The following is a 25185-nucleotide window of genomic DNA, read 5'->3' as shown; positions in this document are numbered from 1 at the left end:
TCAAAGCTCCATCCTGGTGGGGCTAGGGTCAACAGCCCACACCCCCGGGTAACCCTAGAGCAGATCAACTCCAAGCACCTCCATCATCCCTCCCCTGAGCTGATATAGCGTAGGCAGGAGCCTCTGCGCCGAGGTCCAAACCCCTGCTCCGCACCCTCTGGAGAACTTCCCCAAACCTGAGTTAGGTCATCTGTAAAATGGGCATAATCATCTCCGCCTGGGCTGTGGCTGTGAGTAGGGATACAGACAGAACATCCCTGGCGAATAGTAAGTGCTTGAAGAAAACCAGTTTCCTTCTTTCTTTGGTTTCCTCTTTTTTCTGGGGGGGGGGGGGGACGGGCAGGGGGGGGATCCCAGGACACCAGGGCAGAAAAATGGCCTTTTCCAAGCACCTTAAATGTCTCCTATTCAGAAGTCAAAAGCTCAGATCCCTCACGCATGAGCAGTGAGGCCTCCCAGGACTGGGGTGATGGAACAGAGGCTGTTTTTCTACCCTGGGGAGAGGCCCTTGGAGTCAAGCCTGCAAATCGCAGCTCAAAGCCCCCAGCCTCCCAGAAGCCTGCCTAGCTCAGCCAACGTATCATCCCCACTTTACAGGCAAGTAAACTGAGACACAGAGTGGTTAAGTAATTCGCCTAAGGTCACGCAGCTGGTGAGCAGCTGACCCGACCTGATTGCTTTGGACAATCCGGGCTGCTACCAAAACTCTTCCTTACGGCAGGAGCCTTCCCTACATAACAGCCTTTCTGTGATTTTTTTCTTTCTTTTTTTTTTTTTTTTTTTTTTTTTTTTTTGCCTCTGCATTCAGAGCAAAGCCCACACTCTCTAGCTTGAAAGGTCAGGCCCCCAGCAAGGTAGCAGATAAAACACTTGACCTGGAGTCAGCCCGATCTGGGGTCAGATCTACACCTACTCTGTATCCACAGCTGGTTTACCAGGCGTCCCCAGCCTCACTTTCCTTGGGGGGAAAATGGGAATGACAAGACAGGCATCCGAGGGTGGCTGCAGGGTTACTCGTCTGGGCATTCACCACGTATTTATTGAACATATACTTTGTGCCAGGCCCCATTCAAGGCCCTTGGGATAACGCAGGGAACAAGACAGAAAAAGCCCCTGCCCTCGTGAGCTGACACCACGGGGGAGAGGAAGGGTAGATAATAAATAGACAAATAAGCAAATTAGCATCTGGTTGTATTAGGGGCTAAAGGAAACCAAAAGAGGGAAGAAGCCCAGAGCCACAAACAGAGTGGTCAGGGAGGGCCTCCCAAGGGAGGGGCGGGGGGCGACACTGAACCGGAAGAGACAGCCCTGTACCCAGCCCGGAGGGCAGCAGCGAGCCCAGAAGGAACGGCAACTCCTGCAAAAAGAACAGCCAAGCGCAAAGGCCGAGGAACTCAGTAAGACCGGGAGCCCAGGGGAAGCAAGGAGCACAGAGCAGAAGCTCAGGAAAGAGCAGCCGTTGGTGTGGCCGCTATAAACCCTGCGAGCCCCTTGGGCCTCGTTTCCCTCTTCTGGAAAACGGCCTGCTGTGCAGATTCCAGGGGAGCCTGCCTCTCCCACACATCTGAATTCCTTTTTATTCCTCCCATCGTGCAGGTGGGGAAATCGAGGCTCCCGAGACCCCACGGCCCATAAATGGCAACGTGGGGATGTGCACCGAGGTCCGGTGATCCCAGACCCTCTGTCCTGCCAGCCTCCTGCGGCCTCACTGGTCGCGGAGCGCTCGCTGCCTCTCCCCCCTGGGGACGAGACCACTCTGACCGTTAGAAAGTCTCTTGGGAGGAACTGGGGTCGTCGGTGCCTCCACGCCCTCTCCCCGCTCCCCGTGGGTCACCTGAACTGCAAAGAAGGGCTGACGGGTTCCGAAGGAGAGAGCTGAGGCCCCACAGGGCAAGAAAGGTGCCCAGGGCCACCCATCTCGAAAGTGGCAGAGGACCTGAACTCGGGTCTTTGCCACTCAGACAGTCATCCCGTCCGTCGCCCTCCAGATCCCCCAAATGTCCCTCTTTGGACATCCTTCTCCATCCGCTGCCTGGCCTGTCCCCTGGTGGCGGGAAAGACTGTCCCTGAATCTGCTCTTCCCGGGACGCGACCACACCGGCCACAGCTCACCTGAGACGCTGTGCCCCAGGCCGGGGCTGGCTGAGCAGGCTCAGGACACCCGCACCCTGTGAAGGAAGCCAGGAGGCAGGGGACTCAGACGAGCGCGCACACAGGCCCCTGGGGCAAACGGGCAGGTAGCACAGGACAGGGAGCCTCACCTGGTCCCGGGCTGGCTCAGCAACCAAGGTGCTACGTGAGTGTCAGGGGGCCCTTCTCCTCTCCAGCCCCCACCACGTCAGTTCATCGCCTCCACCGCTCGACGGCCATGGTGAAGGGCACAGGGAGGCAGGTCTCCGGTGAGAAGCCACCTCTGTCCTTGCCGGGCACGTCAGAAAATTGTTTTTAGATCATTTTTAAAAGACGTTATGACGACGGTGGTGGTTAACACTTCCTGAGGGTCTATTGTGTGCCGCGAACCACACCAGGGCGTCACCTACGTTACCCCAAGCAGCACCAATCCCAAGATGCGCGCGCACCACCTCCAGTTTACAGAGAGGGAAACTGAGGCAAGGGACCATTCGGCTGCGGGTGCCAGAGTCGGGAGGCAGACCCAGGACTCTGCTGTTCCACGCCGCTTCCGACTCCAACTATTTAAGTGAAAGGTTTGCTTCGGAGGAATCCCCGGGGTCTGAGGGAAGAGAGACAACCGTGGGCGAGGTATTCACGGAGGGACAGGTTCCCAGGGGAGGAGTCAGGTCTAGTGAGCTGGACGTCTGGGGACACAGGTGCCCGGGGGGGGGGGGGGGTCAAATCCCAGCCCCAGCGCACACCTGCTGTGTGACCTTGGGCAAGTTACTTGCCCTATCTGATACCTGAAAGGCAGGTAGCAATGCCCGGTATCCCAGAGCACGGCAAACGTGACCGGTGGGGACAAAGTCACTGGGGGACAAGGAGGGAACACGCATCCGGATGACGGATGTGTATGCTCAAAGGCCCAGGGGAGGAAGAAGGCTCGAGGAAGACAGAGGCGGGAGAACGTGGCCACAGAAGTGGGGGGGAAGAACAGGCGAGAGAGGGGGTCTCCAGGCGGGCCACACGGACAGGTAGGGTGAGCCACAGAAGGGAAGGGCACCCCTCAGACCCCCCCCCCACTGCGCTTGGCTCCCCCGCGAAGAACCCCGCTTCGGCCCAAGTCCACGGCAGCAGCCCTTCCCTCGCCGCACCCCCACCGTCCCCCAGGGAGCCCCCACCACCCCGCTCTCTCCCCGCCGGGCCCCTCCAGAGCACCCATCGCGGGGCCCGTCCCCGGGGCCAGCAACACCTCGGCGGCCACGGCCCCTCCACGTGGGGACCACCCCGTCCTAGAGACGGCATCTCCCTCTCCTTAGCAACCACCAACACCGTGCCCAGACAGCCAGCCTCCTCCCTCTGTCTCCTCCTCTCTCCATGGAGACCACAATGCCACAGAGGCGGCTCCCTCGCCAAGGCAACCACCATCACTCAGCACCGCCCGGACCACAGCTCTCTCCACGTGGCCACCACCAACACAGCCGCGGTGACAGTGACAGCCTCTCCTCTCCAGGGCGGCCACCAGCCCCAGCCTAGACGGAGCAGCTCCTGCCTGCTGGCCTGCCTGCCTGCCTGCCTGCGGCCTCCTACTGTCTGACTGCTCTCCCTACCGCCTCCAAAATCCCAGACGCTGGATCAGGCCCGGATTGATTCTGCCCCGCGTTTCTCTGCTCCCGGCTCACTCCAGGCCCCTCGGTCTGCCCCTCTCGACAGTGGGAAGGCCCCCCCACCGGAGGGAGAAGAGACCACGTTCTCTTACCCCTGGAAGCTGGCCCCCAGCCCAGCCCTCGCACAGATTCCCCTGCCCTGCCAGGGTGCAGGCGGGCCCGGCCTGGCCTCTCAGTTGGGCGAAGGGGCAGGGGTGAGGCTTCCTCCCACCCTCCACGGTGGACCTGTCCCAGCCCCCCCAAAGGCCTGCGACTCCGCCAGCTGCCTCCCAGGCCCCGCGGAAGGGAAGCTGGGGAGGGGCGGGTGGGGGTGCCCACGGCCGGGGGCGGGAGCCGGGCAGGGCAGGAGGGGACAAACAGGAGACAGGCCGGACCACATCACGGTTCGCGATGGCGGGTCACCCGCGCTCTGCTCACACACAGCCACGCGCTGGCACACGGTCAGAAGGACCCTGTCCTTACCGATGTCTGCAGGCAAAGGGGGCCCCTCCGGCCAGCGAGGCTCTATCCCTGGCCTGGTCTCAGGGAAGTCCCCACGGCAGCGGTGGCCACAGCAGCAGTAGCAACGGAGTCTCGGGTCCCGGGTCCCGGTCCAGGCGACAGCAGCTTCTCACCCGGGTCCTCTCCTCCTGCGAGAGGAAGCGAGGGGGAGAAAGGGGAGGGAGGGAGAGGAGAGGAGGAGAGAAGGAGGGGGAGGGGGGCAGCAGGAGGGAGGGAGGAGGGAAAATGCTGAAGTCTTGAAGGGTACACTCACTTCTTTCTTAGGTTTCCCATGGCAACCGAATATACCACAAATGAATATCAGTGTGAGAGAGAGGGAGGAGGCAGAGAGAAGGGAGGGATGGAGGGAGAGGGAGGCTGGGAGACGGGGACAGAAAGATGACGGAGCGAGAGAAATGGAAGGCTGGGTCCCCATCCTATCCCCTCGGGTTGGGAGGGAAGGGGAGGGAAGGGGCCAGGGGCCACAGGACATCTTTCAATCTCTCCGTGGCTCCTGGACAGGAGGGGCAAGCAACAGATGGGAAGATTCTTCTGGGAGCCGAAGGGACCCCCCCCTCCCACCACCCCACCCAACCCCAGCCCGTGTCCCCGCCTCCCTGCAGGGCCCCAGAGCCTGGAGACTCTTCCCAAGCCACAGTCCCAGCCAGACGCCCCACTCGTCATGGACACACACACAGCACAGCCAGGTGGGGCTGGCCCCCACCCCCTCCCACTGCCTGCTGCCCGGTGCCCACACACACACACACACACACACACACACACACACCCTCCCTCCTCACGTGTGCAACCACACCACCCTCCCGCCGGTCACCCCAACATCAACACAGCCTACTCCTTCTGCAGCCTGAGCCCCATCCCCTCCGCTGCAGGGAGCGAGCGCCCCCACCCACCCCCTGCCCCGGCCTCACAGTTTTCATTCACAACTCCCAGCCCAGACTGGAACACGCCCTTCCCCCCAGGGCGCCCCCAGCCTGTGCCCTGCCAATAGGCACTCACACGCCCCAAGAGTAACGTACCTGCCTGACCTCCACCTGCGCAGACGCACAGGCTTCCAGACAGACGAGCCTCGACCCAACCTTCCTCCCTCTGTGGGCGCACGTGCACACGCGTGCGCTCATTCTCTTCCTCCCGGGCCCCCCTCCCTGTCTGGCCCCCCACCCCCCACCCCCAGCAGCCCAGATGGCACTTCCAGTCCTCCGGCACAGGCAGGGGCTCACACCTTGCCCCCCCCCTCGAGACTGCCATTCATAAACATACGCAGACCCACCCAGCGCTGGCAGCTGGCGCCACAGCCCAGAAACACACGCGGGCCCCGCGCTGCCTCAACTCGGTCGCCCCCACTCAAAGGCAGAGAACAAGGACGCACCAGCTGGCTTCTGGAAAGGGCTCCCAGGCCCAGGTCCCCGGGGGTGGGGGTAGGGGTGGGGGGGGAGATACTTCCCCTCTCACTCGACCCTGAGCCCAGTGGCCAGCAGAAAGGGGATGGCACTCCGTCCCCTCGCACACGCACCAGCACCCACAGGACAGCCAGACAGCAACTAAGGCACCAGAGTTGCACATTCCCTCAGACCCGCGGGTGCGCACAGACCCGGATATAGGGGTGCCCACCCCGACACGCAGACCCACACGGGTGCCCCCACGCCTGGGGCCGCTGCGGCGACACCCACCCCCGACACACCTCTGGGAATGCACGGCCCTCCCCCTTCACCGGGGACAGCCCCGCACACACACAGCAGGCTTCACCATACACACCCGGACAAACATGCCCACGGGCACAGGGGCCCCTACCCGGACTCACCGGCCAACGCAACGCACCAGGACCCAGGCGCGCCCAGAAACACCTCCCCCGATGCCAGCGCGCACCGGCCCCTCCTGCACACCCGCGCTGCACGCCCAGGGCACTTCTCGGCGACGCCCCCATTCCATCCACGCCCACCTGACACCCCCCCCCCCCCCCCCCCGGCCCACACATCGCTGGGTCCTGGCTCCCGCGCGCCACCCCTCCCCCCCAACGCCCGCACGAGACCTGCCGCCAGCCCCTGCCCGGAGCCCGCGGGTTTACGATCCGCACGCCGTGCCGAGCCCAGAGGCCGTGAAATTGGCTGCGAGCGTCAAGGGATGCGGCTGCAAATTCTAAGCACAGGGAAGTAAGGCAGAAACCGGGCGGGCTGCGGGCAGCGGGAGGCGGCGCGGGCGGGAGAGCGGGCGGCCCCGGGGGGAGGGGGGGGCGGGGGCTCCGTGCGCGCGCTCCCGGCCACCCGGCCCGCCCCGCCACGGAACAGGTGCCCCGCGGGGGGCTGCGCCCCGGACGCGCCCCCCCCCCCCGGGGATGGGCACACCCCGCCGCCAGCCAGATCCGGACCTGCCTCGGCCAGGGCGCCCACCGGATGACCGGCCTGGGCCCGCAGCTACGCAGCCAGGCTTTCGCCCTCCTCTGGCTTCTCTGCTCCCACCCCCACGCCCGCCCGCCTGCCTCTGACCTCTGCACGACCAAAGGCTGAGCTCCACCCGCGCCCCCACCCCCACCCCGCCTCCGAAACCAAAGGAAGGGAGAGGGAGGGCATGGCCCGTCCAGGATGCCGGGCAGGCCCTCTCCAGTCTCACTTCATCCCCAGCCGCACTGTCACGCCTTTACCAGCGAGGCGGCCTCGAACCCGGGACCGCGGACTCTGCCTCCGTTTCCTCATGTGTGCAACAGGAGCGCTGCCGAGGGCCGTTCTGAGGATTGAACGAGGGCCACTGGACAAGCTCAGAGCAGCAGTCAGGGCACATGGCAATCGTTAGTCAGTACTGGCCTGGCCTTGCTGCAGAGAAGCGGCCACCCTTCTCTGAGCTCAGGCTCCTTGAAAAAATGCAGATGGCTTTGTTGCCTCTCCAGGGTGAGTGGGAAGAGTCTGGAAGACGCAGCCCCCTCAGCCGCCTTCCAACCGGCAAACGTGGGTGAATTAATATCCTGGAAGCACACTCACGAGGCAGGTTCCCCGGGGCCCCCCCCCCCCCCATGGACCCTACTGAATCAAAATCTCCCCCGCAGCGGCCCAAGATCCTGCATTTTAACAAAGGCACTCCCGGACCAACCGGGTAAGGCTCCCTTTCTGAGCCCAAAGTTTGCGGTCCTGTGTAATTTGATCCTCAAACTACATTCCAGACTCATCTTCCCAAACTCCACTCCAGGCTTTCCGACCTCCAGACCTCGGCTCACGTGGTCTCTCCACCTGGCCTGCCCCCACCCAGAGGCCGGCTGGACCTCTTTCACAATCCTCCAGCCAAAATTAAACAAGATAATAGACCGTGTTTTGCCCCGTGCCTGGCACATAGCAGGTGCGCTATCCCGGGGATCCTGCACTGCCCTGAGCAGAAGAGGCTCCAGCCTCTTCCCCTCCCGCCTCCCAGGCTGCGGGAGCACCTGACCTTCAAGCCTGTAGTGCCAGCCCCCTCGGGGGAGGGTCACAGACACCCAAGAAACGCCTGGCACACAAGCCCTACTGTGCGCAGGCCCCACACTGGGCACTCGGCTGATGCCCCACGCGTCCCCTCTCTCGTCCGGGACGGAAACTCATCTCTGTAGGTTCCTGCCTGAGCCCCAGACCCAGCAGCTATCCCTGAGTCAGATATGCTTGTGCGTGTGTGTGTGCGTGCGCGCGCGTGCGTGCGCTGAATGCAAAATGCACAGTCCAACCTCAATAGCGTGTTGATAAGAGGAACTGTTCCACAAGTAATTTTTGAGGGCCTACAAGTCTCCCCCTGTGTGGACCTGACAACATAGTAGGAGACAGACAAGAACTAGCTAAACACGCAGAACCACAAACGCCCCGCATGCACACACACACACGCACACACACACACACCAGGTAATGAGAAGCGCAGGAAGCAGGGAAGATGGGCCATGCTGACCCCACTGCCTGTGTCTCTCCCCCATCCAAAGATAACTGCGGAGAGGACAAAGACAAGGCCAAGGAAGGAAAATGAATCAGGCCTGAGTCTCGGGGCTGCGCCCAGAGCAACCTGGTCGGGAGGCCCTCAGAACTGTTCCCCACTTTCCCCTGGGAGAGGTGGGGACCCGTGTGCGCATGCACATGCCGCGTCACACTCAGAGGCACATCCGTGCACAGGGATGTGCACACACCAAGATACGCCCTGCCCCCTCCCAGCCCCTCTGCACATCCCAGCTCCGGGGGGGGGGGGGGGTTGGGGCGCAGGCAGCTCTCAGGCCCTTCTCATACTTCTGCGGGCACCGCCCCCCCCATCCCCGGCCCAGCTCCAGAAACAGTTTCTATGTATTTCAGGGGGTGAACGTGGAAGCTGAAAGGAGAGAGAAGGATACACATACACACACACACACATACACACACACACACACACACACACACACACATACACAGCCCAGGACCCACTCCAGAGAACCAGGAATGAATAAGGAAGACAGATGGGAAGGGGGAGGGAACTCATCTAATCGACACCTACTATGTGCCAGACACAATGCTCCACACTTGACATTCGCTTATGTAACCACGCTGGAAAAGTTAGGAAACCGGTATCATTATCCCCACTTTTATATCGAGGAAGCAGGGCTTTCTGGAAGGGAACCTACTTGCCCAAGACACACACTGTTAAAAAGAGGCAGAATTTGGCCCCCGGGCCCCTACTCGTTCCACAAGTGAGACGGAGGGAGACACAGGGGTCGAGGGGGACCGCGGCCGAGGCCATGGGGGGAGAACAAGAGGCACGCTGCTGGCTTCGGGATGTCACAGGTCACCCACCCTGAGGGGAGGAGCACGGGAGGCTTGTGGGCCGGGCCTGAGACCCCAGACCCTTTCTGCCCCCTCAGGGCGTCTCTGGGGCCTTCCTGGGGGACTGTCTGCAGAGCAGAGGGGGAAGGGCTCTATTATTCCAACCCCCCCCCCACCGGACACCTTGGACTAATAAGGGCCGCCCGGAAATAATGGCAGTGACTCTGCCCCAGGTGCTAATTGAGCCACGAGAAGGTTAATTTAATAGGGGATTGGACCAGGACAGCGGGAGGCAGAGGATTGAGTTAACCTTCTGGACTATTAATGCTGTCCCTGAAGAGGCCTGACTCGCTAAGGAAGGAGGCTGCAGCTTTCAGGCAATCCTGCTCCCTGGCTTTCTGCTCTGCCCGGCAGACTGCGGGGTGCGGGCAGAGGACGGGCCTGGGCCCGGGAGGTGGGGGGCACCGTAGCCGGCACGGGCGAGGGTAACGGCGATGGGCACCTCCTGGCCCTGCGCGCGGACGCCACACTCTCACGCTCGCTCACTGAGCCTGCGAGACGGCAGCCACCGCCTGGCAGGCGCAGGGAGAGAGCGGCTGACCCCCGTGTCACACACAGCCACTCAGCGCTCAGCGGAGGTGTCACTGGAACCAGTTCTGCTTCCAGAGCAGGCACGCTGCAGACTTCAGGGGACAGGGAAGTCACACCGGGGAGCGGGCATGGCGCGTACTGGAGCAGGCTCAGAACGGCTCGGCCAGAAGCACCCATTTCTGTCACCCCGCCTATCTCGGGTAGAACAATCAAGACCGGACTAGGAATCCAGAAGCAGCCTCTACAAGGGGACCCCTCGGCCCCGGGGCATTCGCCACCCCCACTGCGCAGAGCTCCCTGTCCCTCCATAAAGGATGAGAGTGCCCCGCGGGAAGGGACCTGCCGCCCCAGCCTGTCTCCCTGCACCTGTACCTGCGGAGCTGGAGTAGCGAGATGGGGGCAAACTCTCGCCAAGGACTCAATCACCAGCCAGCTTACTCTCCCCTTCAGGCCTCCGTGTGCTCATCTGTCATCTGTCAAGTGTCCACACGAGAGCAGCCGGCCTGCCAGCCCCACAGGACTGCCATGAGGATCCAAGGAGAGAAAAAGAAGTTCTCTATGAAGTTAGACTTGAACGGAGACAGGAGCACCGGCTCCGAGCTGGCGGAGCGGGAGGCCAGGGGACTTGGTGTGCCGAGCCCCCACCCTGTGCCAGGCCCCCCGCCCCCCCAGAGGCCCACCGGTGTCCTGTGGCACCCCTTACCTTTCTAGCCACCCCCGCCCCAGGTGACAGATGAGAAACTGAGGCCCAGAGGGGCGACAGGAATGCCTAAATCACAAAACACAGAGCAGCCCCATGTAGCGGGCGCTGTCCCCCTGGCTGTGTTGTCACATGCATTTGCACACACACCCTGGCTCTGTGACCTGGCCGGGGCTGACGGAGAACAGGGCCTGCGGGGACAGGGGAAGAGGCGCCCCATATGAAATTGGGGGGGTGGGGGCAGAGGCGATGCCTCTGTGAGGGGAGGGCACCTTAAGGAAAGGGGGCCCCACACCCACTTGGGGCACCTGGGAAGGGACCGCTCACTCAGAGACTCTTTCCCCCTCCCCTTGTCACCCCTCCTACAACACAAGGGACATAACCACATTCAGCCACACACCCTCCCGCTGACATGACACAGTCCGGCTGCCAGGGGTGACCCCTCATGCTGCTGTCCCAGTGACGTCACTGGCAGCCTGGAACTGACGTCACACCCACAGGCCCGTGCTGACGTCACACACACTTCTACCTGACACCCCCCCCCCTTCGATCACTCCTTTTTGTTCCTGCCCAGGGGCAGATGGCCCAGGGGACCTCGCCCACGCACCCAGCTCCAGGGTCACGGCTCACTCCAGACAGACGCCTACAGACAGTGCATGTGTGTGTGTGTGTGTGTGTGCGTTTGTGTGCGTGCACATTCCTCGTAGGAATCCCACGTATTTGCACACATGTGCAGGCCCACATGCCCTACGGATGGCCTAGACGCAGCATGTCCCACAGGTGCCCACAGGCCACGGGACCAGGTGCGTGAGCCATGCACACACACGTCCACAAGCAAATCCTCCCAGCACCCCCCCCCAAGATGCGGCTCCCCACATGAAAATGTCCCTCAGTAACTAAACCAGGCAGCCCAGGGGCTGGCAGCTTCCACCACATTCCTCCAGGTGTTGCTAGCAGCCCCCCTCCTCACCCCCCCCCCCCAGCTTTCCTCCTCCAACAACCTGGCCTGCTGACAGTGACAGCCGCACCCCGGACACACACACACACACAGACACACACACTCTCAGTCCAACACCTGTGTCCCGGCAGGGGGAAGAGGCAGTGCCCTCCAGAGGTAGCCACTGAGGCAGGAGGAGTGGGGGGGGGGGGATGGAAGGGGATGGAAGGGGCACAGAAAGTGCCCTCAAGTACCACGATCCTCCTGGGCTAAGCCGAGGGCCAGATCCACCATCCGTCTTTCGTCTGTCTCCTTGGGCACGCCTGACACACCGTGGCCGCTCCTGTCCTGGACACACGCTTCCCGAGTGCGCGCACACACACGCGCGCGCGCACACACACACACACACATACACGCCAGCCTGCGCCCTCCAGACATTCCAAGAAAATCCTGCTGGGGCTATGGACTGTGTGTGTGTGTGTGTGTGTGTGTGTGTGCGTGTGTGCAGACAGAGCAGGGTCCATCCCTGCACACAGCCCTGTGGGCACGCAGCACCCTCCCCACGTGCACACACCGCCCCACCAGCCAACACACCCACCCCCCCGCCCCCATCTTCTGCCAGTTGCTGGAGTCCACACACACACACACACACACACACACACACACACACTCACAAACACACGCAGCCCGGCAGTGGCCCCAGCCCTGCCAGAGCGCAGTCTACGCGGATTTCTGCTGCTTCCCCGGGGCAGCTCCCTGCTCTCCCTGCTTGACCCACGCCAGCACCGCGGAGACAGGGGGCAAAGCTTTTGCAAGGGTCCCCACCCACCCAGGGGACCCCCACTCCCCGAACCTGGTCCTCTTACCAAATCCACCGCCCTCCTGCGGGTAAAGGGGGTAAAGCCCCACCCTGTCCCCCTCCCCCTGGAGCAGCGCCAATCCAACCCCCCTTACCCGCTGCGAAGACGAATCCCTCGACCCCGGCGGCGCTCCGTAAGAGAGGGGGGCTAGGGTCCCCGATTCGCGAGGATGGAGGCAGAGAGGTGCCGTGTGGCACTGACTGGTACAGCCGTCCACCATCAAGCCTCTGCACCACCCCCCAAAGATGCTCACCTCACCGACCGTCCTCCGCGTCCTCCCACCCCGTCTCCGTCCACCACCACCAGTTCGCCCGCACAGGGTGGTCCCCCGGGGGGGGGGACGGGGGAATGTCTCACGGCGATCCCCAGACCCGGGAGCCCCTGGGGGTGGCTTTCCCGGTCTCATCCTCCCCCTGCTGTGGTCCCCCCCCCCCCAGCAAGCCCCACCCCCACCGGCGGAGGAAGGGTGCCCTCCGGTCCCAGCCCTCACTCCCACCGCCTCCGGCGGCCGCGGGCGCTCGGATCCGGAGGGATTCACTCACCTCCAGCCCAGCCGGGATCCGGGCCGAGCGCCGCTTCCGGCGGCGGCGGCGGCGGCTGCGGGGCCTGCGCGCGGGTGCGAGTGTGCGCGGCGCCCGGCCGGGGCTCGGTGCGTGTCGTGTGTCTGTGGCGTGGCCCGCGTGTGCGTGTGCGTGTGTGTGTGTGTGTGTGTCTGCGAGCCGGCGTGTGCGCGCAGACACCGCCACCCCCGCCTCCCCGTCGCCGCGCCTCTGCCTCGGCGGGGCCCGCCGCCCGGGAGGGGGCCGGGGCGCAGCGTGCGTCAGGGGCCGCGGCCGGCAGTCTGTCCGTCCGCCCTGGCCCGCCCCGGCGCCCGGCGCCCTCCGCAGGCCTTTCCGCAGCGAGACCCCGCCCGCCCCCTCTCCCGGCTGGATCCTTCCACGGACACACGCACACGCACAGACACACGGCCGCGGGGCGGGGGCCGCGCCCGGCTGCAACGCCGCAGCTGCAGCGCCCCGGGAGGCGGCGCGCGGACCACGGAGCCCCCCCCCACCCCACCCCGCGCCCGGCCCCTGCCCGGCGCGCCCCCGGCCCCCGGCCCCGCCCCGGGCCCCCGGGCCCCGCTCACCCCGCCGGCTCCGGGTCCCGCCGCCGCCTTCGCCAGCGCATTCAACAGCTGGAGGCAAACTTGCCGCGGGGCGGACCGCCCGAGGTGCGCAGCGCCCCCCAGCGCCAGCCCGAGGGCGCCCGCGGCCCCGACTCCCCCTCCGCCGGCGGACCCCCCTCCTCACCTCGTCCTGGCCGCCGCGTCCCCGTGCTCCACGGCTGGCAACCCGAGACGCTGCCGCGTTCCCATTTTATGGGCGGGCCAACTGAGGCTCGGGGAAAGGAGCGACTCGCCCAAGGTCACACGGCGAGCTTGACCCCAGAGACGGTGTTAGGTTAGACTCCAGATCTCTACCCTTGTGCAAGGGTTTTGGCGGCCGCTCACTACCCTTCACCCCACCCCCAACGCCCCCACCCCCAGACGCTTCTTAGGCCCCGGCCCCTTCCCGGCCAATGTCCCCGCACACCTGTGCCACCCGCCAAGGGGTAGAAGCTAGAGGGAGGGGGTTGCGGATGCAGAAAGCAAGCTCTGGCATCGGGGCCTGTACCCCTGCACTTGGGCACGCAGGCAGCTGGTGGGGAGACTCGGCTCGTGGCCCGCGTACACAAAAACGCAGGCACCTTCTCTCGACCCCCAGGGGCCACAAACCCACACGCGGGAGCCCTGCCTGGAGCAGGTGCTCTGCGTCGCCCTCACTTTTATGGGGCCGCATGCGCCAGTGCCTGTCCTCAGGTGGTGCACAGCAGAACGTCAAGTTCAGGCTGCAGGAAGGCGCAGCGGGAGCATCTCATCCAGGCCAGGAATGGCAGCACCTCCCTGGAAGGAGCCACTGCCTCCGCCGCATCTTGACGGATGAGTAGTAGCTGGTCAGCTGAAGAAGGTAGAGAGGCCGTGGGAACAGCATGTGCAAAGGCACAGAGGCATGAAACAGTCTGGGGTGTGTGTGTGTGTGTGTGTGTGTGTGTGTGTGCAGGGAACTCCACGGAGTTGGGTATTACTGGAGCAGAAAGAACGTCTGTTCAGAAATTCCTCCCTCCTGTCAACTGAGAACACAAGAGCAGGTCCAGGAGGGGACCAGAGCTGGGACGCAGGCCACTGTTATCTCCCAGACAACACCGTGTTCCGCCACCACTGCCCTCTGCGACTGCACGCCAGGCCGCCTAGCACACTCCTATCCACCCTTCAAGGCCCCTCACTGCAGATCCAAATAAGTCATTATGCTGTCTGTGCCCTCTAAACTGAGCCCTCCTGGAGGGCAAGGGCTGTACGGACCGCGTCGTAGGTTCCCGCCACAGGGCTGGGCACCAAGCAGGGTCCCAGCCCAAAGTCCTCCGGGGAAGAATCTGTCCCCACCGCCCCGCCCACCTCGGGAGCAGACACAATGGCCCTTGCGCCCTCTGGCGGATAGAGCGCGAAACTGCAGAGAGCTCCCTCTTCTGTGACAGTGGCTCTCACGCGCAGAAACTTCCCAAGAGGTGGGCACTGGCGAGGGCCACCTAATCCGCCCGGGCTCAAGGGACTGAGCCATGATCTCAAGGAATACCAGGCAGCGGGTGGCCACACGGCCTCTTCCGGCTCTGCTTTTGTGACTTTCCCAGCCATTTGCCGAGGGGCAGGTCACAGCCCCCTCTGGGCCTCAGCTTCCCTTTGATGAAATGAGAATGACAAACGCCCCCCCCCCCCGTCCCCAGCACGACGCTGGGCTCACCACATGAGCACCCCCTTTCCCCTGGGGACCTCCAGGTCTGCCTGGTTTAGCTCTGGTGCTTTTGAGCTCCAAAATGTTCTAAGACTCTCCCCCCTGGGGATTGCCCTCACTAGGCAGACATAAACCGGAAAGCCTTTCAAACTCTTAACTGAGTCACTGCCACTAAATAGAAGACGGAGTTGGCCTGGGCTAAGCGAGGGTCGCGGCAGATTACGCTATCTGGACACCCGATTGGGCCTTCTCCAGACCAGCGCTGTCTGATAGACTTTTCTGGGATGGTGGAAGTGTTATATCTGCATTGTCCAAAACAGTGGTCACTAACCACATGTGGCTATTGAGTGCTTGTGGTTGTGGCTGCTGTGGCTGAAGAACCGCATCTTTAATTTTTGTTTTATTAAGTTAGATTTAAATTACTCTAGGGGCTAGTGGCCACCATGTTTTGTGGCTGCCGTGGCTGAAGAGCCGCATTTTTAATTTTTGTTTTATTAAGTTAGATTTGAATAGCCGTATGTGGTTAGTGGCTACCCATGTTGGATAGTGCAGCTCCAGAAAGACAGCAACCTCCTCGCTAAAATAGAGCCCATAGAGAGCTCTCTCTCCCTCTCTCTCTCTCCCTCTCTCTCTCTCTCTCTCTCTCTCTCTCTCTCTCACACACACACACACACACACACACACACACACACACCACCCTGAGCCCCCTGGCCAGGGTTATGATAAGGAGACTGCCTAGAATCTAAGTGGGCAGGTAAGGTTGAGACAAATGTGGGCAGCAACATGCCCATCTGTGCCCATGGTCACTGTCCTAGGTTAGGCCTTGCCATCTTTCACCTGGACACCTGCAACAACCCACCTCCTCACCCTCCAATAGCTCTCATGCAATGATGCCATGCAGGTCCCTTCTCAGGACAGTGCAAATGATTGGCAGCAGCTGCCCGGGTCCTCCCTCTGCAGGAAGTGTCATGATCAACTGGTGATGTCTGCCTCAGGGGCAGACACAGGACGAGCCTTGCGCCCTCCCTGCTAGGGACTGAAACCCAAACTCCTTAACTTGCCCAAAGAAAGCCCTCTGCAGTCAGGCCTTTCCCGACCCCCTCCAGCATCTTCCCGCATCACCCCACGCGCGCTCCGGGTCCCGGCAACACCAATACCCGCCCTTTCCAGAACATTCCATGAAACTCTCACCCCATGCTTTCCACGCCGTTTGTGCTTTTGATGCTGTTCCTCCCTCAGCCTGGAAGCCTTTCCTCCTCTCCTATGGCCTCCCCACCTGTCTGCTTCCAGTCTTTAACCAGGTGCTGCTCAAAGACCGCCACCTCTATGAAGCCTCCCCTGACCACCCCTAAGCGGAGCTGGCCAAGCTACTTCTTCCTCCACTGGTTCCCGGAACGCTGTGTGTAGGTCTGAATGACAGCACACGTCACGTCGTACTATTAAGCCTTCTCACTCTCCCCTCCCACCCACATCGAATTTTCCTCCCTCCCTCCCACCACGGACAGCCTCCCAAGGGCTCGTTGAGTCATCGGCGGAGTGATCCGTGGACGGGGAAAACGAGCAAAGCAGAACCATGCCGGAAGCCTCAGTGCCAGACGAGAGGCAGGTACTTCCGGCTGACTGGACCCCTGTCCTGAATCCCTGAATCCCTGTTCTGGAATCTTCCAGAGGTGGTCGGAAGCGCCCTCTAACCGCACCCCAACGAGGGCCCCTTTTCCCCCTGAGTTGACCAGATGTGGCTCACGTTCAAATGAGCCCAACGCCCGGGCCGCGTCACCGCGAGGACGTGTCTCCCGGAAGCTCTTCCCTTATTGCAGGGCTTAGAGAAGAGAGCAGTAAGAGTTAGGAGCACACGCGGGCTAAAAGCTTCCTGCGCTGTTTCGGGTTGAACGGCAAGATCTACCCCTTTGGACTTAGATGAATTGCTTTCCGCTCGGTCTACATGGCATTTTGAGTTGATTAAGAAAATTAGGTTAAGCAATTCTTTTAGAGAAACACGCGGACACCAGAGTGTGCATGGGGTGTCACATTCCTGGTTTGGATCCAGACCAAAAATCAGATTTTCTGCTGTGCCTCCGAGGCGAGAACGGGGGCTACCATCACCAGAGACAAGAACCAGTGATGAGAGACAGAACCCAGGAGGGAAAAACTGAAGCTCCCCCCCCCCCCAAAACCTCTGCCCCTTGCCCACCATGGAGCCATCCCAATGGCTATGAAGACAAGAAGACCGAGCTTCTCAAGAAGGAGAGTCCTTTTTGGTTTTTTTAAAATTTTTTTCAATGTTTCTTTATGTTTGAGAAAGAGAGAGAGATCAGGGGAAGGGCAGAGAGAGAGGGAGACACAGAATGGGAAGCAGGCTCCATGCTCTGAGCTGTCAGCACAGAGCCTGATGTGGGACTCGAACTCGCGAACCGTGAGATCATGACCTGAGCCGAAGACGGATGCTTAACTGAGGGAGCCACCCAGGCACCCCGGGGGAGTCCTTTACATAAGGATGTTTTGTTTTGCTGTGACAGGTCAGGAGCTGAGGGGGGGGCGGGGAGTTGGGAATCGCAGGTCAGGAGTTGAGATACAGGGGAGCCCCCAGAGAAGCCTTGGTTGTGAAGGAATTTGGGAGAACACACACATTTCCCAAAGGGATTTTTAAGTCATTTCGCTGTGGAGTGTGCAATATAATCCCCCTTTCCCCGCTTCAACCTCCCCAACCACCTTCCATACTTGCTTTAGAAAAGTCTACATGCTTGGGGCACCTGGGTGGCTCAGTCAGTTAAGCGACTGACTCTTGGTTTCAGCTCAGGTCATGATCTCACGGTTTGTGGGTTTGAGCCCCTCGTCCGGCTCTGCGGGATTCCCTCTCCCTCTCTCTCTCCCCCTCCCTCGTTCACAGTCTGTCTCTCTCTCTCTCAAATAAATAAATAAAAACTTTTTTAAAAAAGTCTACATACTTATCATATTAGTCATCTGTTACTGTGCAACTCAGTGGCTCAAAACTCAGTGGCTTACATCAGCAAAAGAAAAAGAAAAAAAGAAACGGCTATTATCACACGGCAGCCATGGTCAGGAACTTGGGACCGGGCGATTCTTGCTTGAGAAATCTTGGAAGATTGAATCATTGCTGGGGCTGCACTCATCTGAAGGCTGGACTGGGGCTGGGGGATCTGCGGCTAGGGTGGGTCATCCCTGTGGCTGACAAGTTGGTGCTGGCGGTTGGCGGGAGGCCTCAGTTTGTGTCCCATGGACCTCTCGCCAGGACTGCTCAAGCATTCTCCCAGCATGGCGGCTGCTTCCCGCCCCCCCCCCCCCCCAGAGCGAGAACAAAGAGGAAGCCACAATGTCTTGTATGACCTAAACTCAGAAGTTACGCGTTCTCAATGTTTGCAATTTCCTGTCGGTTACACAGGTCTGCCCTGGTCGTTGTGGGAGAGAACCACACAGGGCATGAATGTCAGGAGGAAGGTACCAGCGGCAGCCATCTTGGCGGCCAGTGGGGTTGAGATCAATCAGCCCTATTTGGGGAAAGGGAAAGAGTTCTGCATCCAGACTAGCAAAGGTGAAAACAGAATTTGGCAGGTGGATATCAGAGCTGGGGGACTGAATTCCATAGGATTCTATGGTTCTGAGAGTCTGTAGTCCTCATATCCATGAATCAAGGGCAGCTCAAAGCTAATGGGGCATGAAGAATGTACACACAGTTCCCGATGAGTCTAGACTAGAGGCCGGCTGGATGTGTGGGCCCCTTGAGAGGGGGCCTGTGAGGGCCAAGGCCACACTCCACGGGATATTTTGAAGCATTCACGGGGAGACCCTTTGACCCAGCGATCCAATTATGGGAGGTCTCTCAGGGAAGTTCACTAAGGGTGCTGGTGGCACCCTGCCTGCCTGCCTTGGAGCTGACATTCCTGGCTAGTGAGGTTGGCTCAGCCGTGTCCCATCTGGTCTGTGCCCTGGGTGCCCAGCCACCTACCAGGCACAGGGAGAGTGCTCTGGGAGGGCCCTCCTGAGCTGGCCCACCCAGTGGTGCAAGGGTCAGACAGGCAGCCTGCTCCACCCCAGGTAGGGCCTGCTTGCATGTGACAGATCACCTCCCCCCCAGCCTTCTGTGCCAGGAGTCATTTCTGAGACACCCCCCCCCCCGCCCCCAGGAAGAGCCGGAAGGGGATGAGGGGAGGTTCAGGCTCTGTGCCTCTAACTGATTTCTGCTGCCCATTAGCCAGAGGCTGCGGAGCCCCACACTGTCAAGGTGTGTGCTATTTGGGTCCCAGCACCCTTATATGGGGCTTCAGAATTCTGCCATCCAGGGTCTCTGCTGGAGCCTCAGGCCGGGGCCCTGCAGCCAGAGCGGGGTGGGGGGGGGGGGAAGGGGGCAGGGATGTGAGTCTCAGCTGGCTCAGCGGCCACCAGGTCAGCCAGGCAGCCTGCATTATTAAGCCATCTATCTGGCTCTGCCCAGAGGGATGCTGGGGGTGGGGGTAGACTCACAGGCACTGCCTGGGTCCGGAACTGGGGCAGCCGGAGGCCCCTGGGATCTGGAGGTCACCAGCCTCGTGGCCAGGCTTCTCACTACTGACCTGCCGCCGGGCTCCGAGGTGCGGGAGGCTGCAGGGACCGGAGAGGCGCTGACTGTCCGGTTTCTTCGCGTTCTTTCCCTGCTCGACAACTTCCCGGCTCTGATTCCGCGGGGTAGAGTGCCAACTCCTTACACTAGCATCTGGAGTTTTCCGCAACCTGGCTACATTCTACCTAGAATCAGAATCGTGGCTCAAAATGGGGGAGGGGGGGGAAGAAATTTACTCCGGTTTTCAGGCTCGATGCCAAGTGTTCCCCATGAATTCAAGTGTCCGTGGGGGCACCTGGGGGGGCTCAATCAGTTAAGCGGCTGACTTGGGCTCAGGTCATGATCTCACGGTTCATGAGTTCAAGCCCCGCATCAGGCCGGCAGCGACAGTGTGGCACCTGCTTGGGATTCTCTCTCTCTCTCTCTCTCTCTCTCTCTCTCTCTGCCCCTCCCCAACTTGTGCACACACTCTCTCTCTCCCTCCCCCTGTCTCAAAATAAATACATAAACTTTTTTTTTTTTAAGTTTGAAGTCTCAGTGAGCAGCGACAACAATCCTATGAGGTGCTTACTGTTATTACGCCCATTTTACTGATGAGGCTCAGAGATGCTAAGCAGTTTGACCAAGATTTCATGGAGAAGGAAAAGCAACACCACAATTCACCCAGGTTTTCCTGCTGATGGAACCGTGTTGCAGCCACAGGATTTGGGGGGGGGGGCGGATTTTAGGCTGGTAGTCCCATTCTTAGCCTTTATACTTGATGTTCTCTCAGCCTAAAATCTGGGTGTCTCGAGGTCCCTGTGGGTGAGAGAGTAGCTGTGTGGCCCCAAGGCTCTGTGGGAAATGGAATGTACCAAGTTACTCAGACCCAAACCCAGATGCCACCTTGATGACGCCTGGGCTCCCCGCAAACCGGATCCTTCAACAACTCCTGTCAGCTCTGCCTCCCAAGTGTATCCTACACCCAGCCCCTTCCCTCCCCACCGTTGCCACACAGCAAGGGGAGGGTCTCTCCTCTCTGTTCACCCAGAAGCTCTCATGCGGGAGGCACGTCACAAAACGTTTGGGAAAGAAAATGATCAAGTTCATGGCTGAGGGCACAAATGAAGGTGGGAAGGAAGCGTCATCAGAGGAGGAAAGCGGCTGTCTGGGAGGACAGGAAGGTGAGTGAATTCACTTCTGCCCTGGGGCCCAGGGGTGGGGCACTGGGCTAGGGGAAACTGGCACACAGGAAGAGCTGTCCCCGCTCCCTGCCAGCCTGACAGGGGCACAGGGGCATGCAGGCAGGGCACCTGGAAGGGACAAGATACAGAGGCGTGACATGGCCAGGACGGCAGGGGACAACTGGGACGCGGGAAGGCCACCCAGGACCCTGTCTCGTCCCTCCTGGGACTCTGCAAGGTCCTTCCCAGCCCAGGTCCGGGCGCCCGGGCAGCATAAGCTCTGCGCGCGCCCCGGATTTCCCTGCTGGTGTCTCTCCCTTTCTGGACCACAGCCCAGACCTCAGATAAAAGAGCGTCTTCTGCCCTTGCTCACCCACGAAAATCCTTCGGATTGCTCTGTCTGTGCTTTCTCTCCAGCTTCCCCCAAATCTCTTGCTTCCCCCTGACCCTCTACCACTTCCTCACTTGGGACCCGTGGAACCAGGTCCCCCAGCGCCCTCATTTTACCCCCAGCACAACCACTAGACAAGCCTTGGCCTCCCCGTCACCAAATACACCGGGTTTCCCTGGGTCTGACCAGGCCGGCGTGGGGAATTTCAGCGGAGGGAATTTTCTGCCAGAGGCCCCGTTCCGTTTCCTCCTCCCCGGTGCCTTGGGGGTGATGGGGGCAGAGCCCTAACAGCGGCACGCTTCGGCCCCCAGCACCACACTTCGGCCCCCAGCACCGAGAGAAAGAGGCCCCCCTGCGCTGGGCCTGGGGGTGGGAAGGTATGTGTGAAGTCAGGGGGCCGTGTGGGAGCCGGGAGGGGAACAAGGCACGTGTCAAGGCCACAGCCAAGCAGGCTGCGGTTCCGGGCAGGCCCCGGATCCCTGGGGAGGGTACCAACACCCCCCCTCCCCCCACCATTTATAGCACGGCTGCTATAAAGCGACTATGAAGCGAAGGGATTAGTCAGGACTCGTTGGTTGCCAGTGACAGAAACCCAACCCCGGGCCCAGGCTGCACTGGCTTAAAACTCGAAAGTAGAGATACATGGGCTCCCATAACAGGGCAGGCTGGGGAGGCTCGGCCTGGGGAGGACTGGGAGAGGCCATCTGGAATGTCATCAGTATTCTCTCCATCTCTCTCTCTCTCTCTCTCTCTCTCTCTCTCTCTCGTTTAGTTCTTTCGGGACAGAGTCCCCCCCAGCCCCGGGCTGACAGCCTCCCAGATTCACGGGGAGACAGGGAGAGCCTCGCTTCCCCTTCCAAACTGATCAATTCTAGGGGAGGACTCTGATTGGCCCAGCGTGGGTCACCTGCTTACCCCGTGGACCAATCGCTGTGGCCAGGACGAGGAGGGCAAGTTAATGGCCCAGCCTGGGTCAGGCATCCGCACCCTTGTCACCAGGGGAGGGCCCGTCAGCAGAAGAATTGGAGGAGGGAGGGACACTGGGCGGACACAAGCGAGAGCAGCAGGGCCGGTTTTGTGTGTGTTTAATAAACATCTTATTGGGGAATAATTTTAGAGTTAGAGGGGGGAAAAATGCAAAGGGAGCACAGAGGGCTTTGCTGTATACCTTCTCCCCCCACCCCCCCACCCCCACCCCCCCGCTTCTCATGACGTTAACGTCTTACGTAACCACAGCACGTTTGTCAAAATTAAGAAATTAGCCCTGGTAGGTTGCTGCGGCCCCAACTCCGGACTTCACGTAGATTCGCCCGTCTGTCCGCTGACGTCCTTCTTCTGTTCCAGCATCCCGACCCCAAGACCACACTGCATTCAGTCCTCACGTCCCCGGAGTCTTCTCTGCTCTCCGGCGGGTTCCCATTCTTCCCTTGCTTTTCATGACCTTGGCAGTTTTGAAGGGTGCCGATCAGGTGTTCTGTCGCAGGTCCCTCACCTGGGGCTTATCTGATGTTTTCTCGCACCGTGGGTCATGGGGCGGGGAGAAGAGCACAGAGCTGTGACGCCCTTGTCACCCGCTGTCTATTGGGGGGTCCGTGACATCCACATGACTGGCGATGCCAACCTTGATCACTTGGGTAAGGTGGGGCCTTACCTCCATTTTACAGAGGGGGAAACTGAGGCTTGGGAGGGCTAAGCGGCTTGCTTGCTTTAGAACGAGTGGTGAGACAGACTGTGAACCAGTCCTGTCTGGCTCCCACTATCCCACAGTTCCCAGGAGTTTTAGACAGGGAAACTGAGGCAGGAGCCCAGCTCTAGGCATGGGAAGGTGAGAAGGGCTCACCACGGAATCTTCTTGAGGCTTTGCAGCAAGAAGACAGAGACCAAGAATTCTCCTTGCGGGGCACCTGGGTAGCTCAGTCGGTTGAGCATCTGACCCCTGATTTCGCCTCAGGTTGCGATCTCAGGGTCGTGGGATCGAGCCCTGCTCAGGATGGAGCCTGCTTGAGATTCTCTCTCTCCCTCCCTCTCTCTCTCTCTCTCTCTCTCTCTCTCCCTCCTGGTCCTTTGCCCCTCTCCCCCGCTTGCACTCTCTCTCTCACTCAAAACAAAAACAAAAAATTCTTCTTGCAGGTGTGAGGCCCTGTGCGGACGGGCCTAGGAGACCCCCGGAGACTCTAGCCAGCAGGGGCAGAGAAAGGAGACAGGCTGGCACAAAGACAGGGGCTCAGCCAGGTAGGAAAAATGAAGGGGGGAGGGAATGGTAAGTATGACCAGGCCACAGCAATCCGGGAAGGCTCCAGGGAAGAGAAGGCTGAGAACAGTGAAGGCAGCTTACGTGCGAGGGCTATCGCGGGAGATGGGAGAGCAAAGTGTTTATAAAACCATGGGCGGTAGCCTCCAACAAGACTGGGTTCAGTCTCTTGCATATCGCCGCCTGAAGAGGGGTCTTGGGCAAGTGGCCACCTCCCAAGCTGCTTTGGGGCTTTCTGTCTCCCGGGCTCTGCCTGCCCTGCTCCCCCGAAATGCTCATTCCCGCACCTGCCGTCGGACCACTCCATGCTGGACCAGCCACATTCTTCGCAGGGCCCAGCGACAAGCGAAAATCTGGAACCCCTTCCCGTGTTCAAAAACGATCAAGACTTTCAGGACGGTGAGGCAGGACCCGACAGCACGCGCAGGGTCCTTCAAGGTGGGGGGTGACGGCACAGGTCACATGCCCAGGAAGCTGAGCCGGTTCCCGGCCCTCAGTGACCACCCTGACCCGGCGATCTGACGGCCGTATTTTCTCTACGGTCTTTTGGCCATTAATCCCTGGCACCGCTGGGGCCGTCGTGGCTGTTCTGCCCTCACGTGATTTGTCCTTGTCTCGCCCTGGGCGGAAGGCTAGGTGAGGTGAACTCCTACGTGCTCCCGACCGTTCGATCTGATGTCCTTTAATTTTATGGCTTTAATATCTTCTGTCAGGAAGCTTCCGAGCTCCCGTGTCTAAGATGCCAAGAGTCGTGGGGTCAGGGCTTCCCTCGTGTGGTGTCGAAATCCCTGCCGTCCCCAGGCAGGGTGCAGGCATTAGAGGACAAAGTAACTGTGGCAAGGATTTCAGTCACTTACGGTTTTGCAAATTTGAAACGCAAAATTAACTGCGGATCTTTGTGGGAATCGCTGGGTTCTAGAAAAGTGCCACGTGTCTCCCAAAGCCCGTCGGTCTGTGACGGTGGGTCCGAAGGGTCCCAACCTTCCCTCAACCGGGTGCTCGTCAGCCTGGCTGGCCCAGTTTTACATTTCGCGCCTTACTCCTCCTTTGGTGTCATTTTATTTATTTTATTATTATTATTATTATTATTATTTTAACGTTTATTTTTGAGAGCGAGAGAGACAGCGTGAGCGGGGCAGGGGCAGAGAGAGAGAGGGAGACCCAGAATCTGAAGCGGGCTCCAGGCTCCTGAGCGCTCAGGACAGAACCCGATGCGGGGCTCAAACTCACGGACCGCGAGATCCTGACCCGAGCCGAAGTCAGACGCCCAACTGACTCAGCCCCCCGGGCGCCCCCATTCCTGCTCACTTGTTAACTTTGCTTCCCCAACCCCTTTGTGGTCAAGAGGCAGGATATCAGAGTCGTCAGCCGGCCTGCACGCATCTCTTACCGCTGCCAGGAAAACACGTGGAGCTCACGGCATCTCTCTGGGGCTCAATTTCCTCATCCGAACATTCGAGACTGAATTAGCCCCGTGTCGTTGGTTACTACTCTGGCTTAAAACTTCTAGCGGTGGGGGAAAAAACCCACCACTGTCTGACTCTGCTCCCAGTTTTGTGGGGCAGGAAGCCCGGAAGGGCTCAGCCGGGCAACTCTCTTGGGGTTTTGATGTGGGTGCAGTCAGATGCCATCTGGGGCGGCCGTCGCTGTCACAGCGGGGCTGTGTGGCGTGTCCGGGGTGGCTGGCTCACACGGCTGGCCTCTGGTGCCTGCCGTAGTTTGGCAGCCGTGCTGGAGCCGGTGACCGATACGCTTACCGCCATCACGGCAGCTGGGCTTTTTCCAGAACGAGTGTCCTGGGAGCCAGCAGCTCCGCGGCCTTTTCGTACCTGGCTTTAGAAATCACAGCCCATCACTTCCACGGCTTTCCGTTGGTGATGAGCGCGTCCCTTCACTCTGGCCCAGATTGAAGGGGAAAAG

The 25185-nt window shown here is 60.7% G+C and overlaps 1 protein-coding gene across 4 annotated transcripts in view; it reads right to left on the bottom strand.

Moving 5' to 3' along the window:
• The window catches only part of ELFN2 (extracellular leucine rich repeat and fibronectin type III domain containing 2), a 79730-nt gene that overhangs the window by 41644 nt on the left and 12901 nt on the right, over positions 1–25185 (bottom strand). Inside the window, exons 1-2 of one of the 4 annotated variants that reach the window (XM_058741359.1) lie at positions 12641–13021; positions 4242–4408 (exon numbers count right to left, since the gene is read on the bottom strand). The gene's annotated coding sequence lies outside the window, so the exon portion shown is untranslated. Of the gene's footprint in view, positions 1–4241; positions 4409–6078; positions 6203–12640; positions 13022–25185 lie in introns of those variants that run through there. The other 3 variants (XM_058741361.1, XM_058741360.1, XM_058741363.1) reach the window with 3 other exon arrangements.

This window comes from Neofelis nebulosa, chromosome 8 (assembly GCF_028018385.1).
Source record: "Neofelis nebulosa isolate mNeoNeb1 chromosome 8, mNeoNeb1.pri, whole genome shotgun sequence".
Classification (NCBI taxonomy): domain Eukaryota; kingdom Metazoa; phylum Chordata; class Mammalia; order Carnivora; family Felidae; genus Neofelis; species Neofelis nebulosa.
This window is presented reverse-complemented; position numbering and strand designations above follow the sequence as displayed.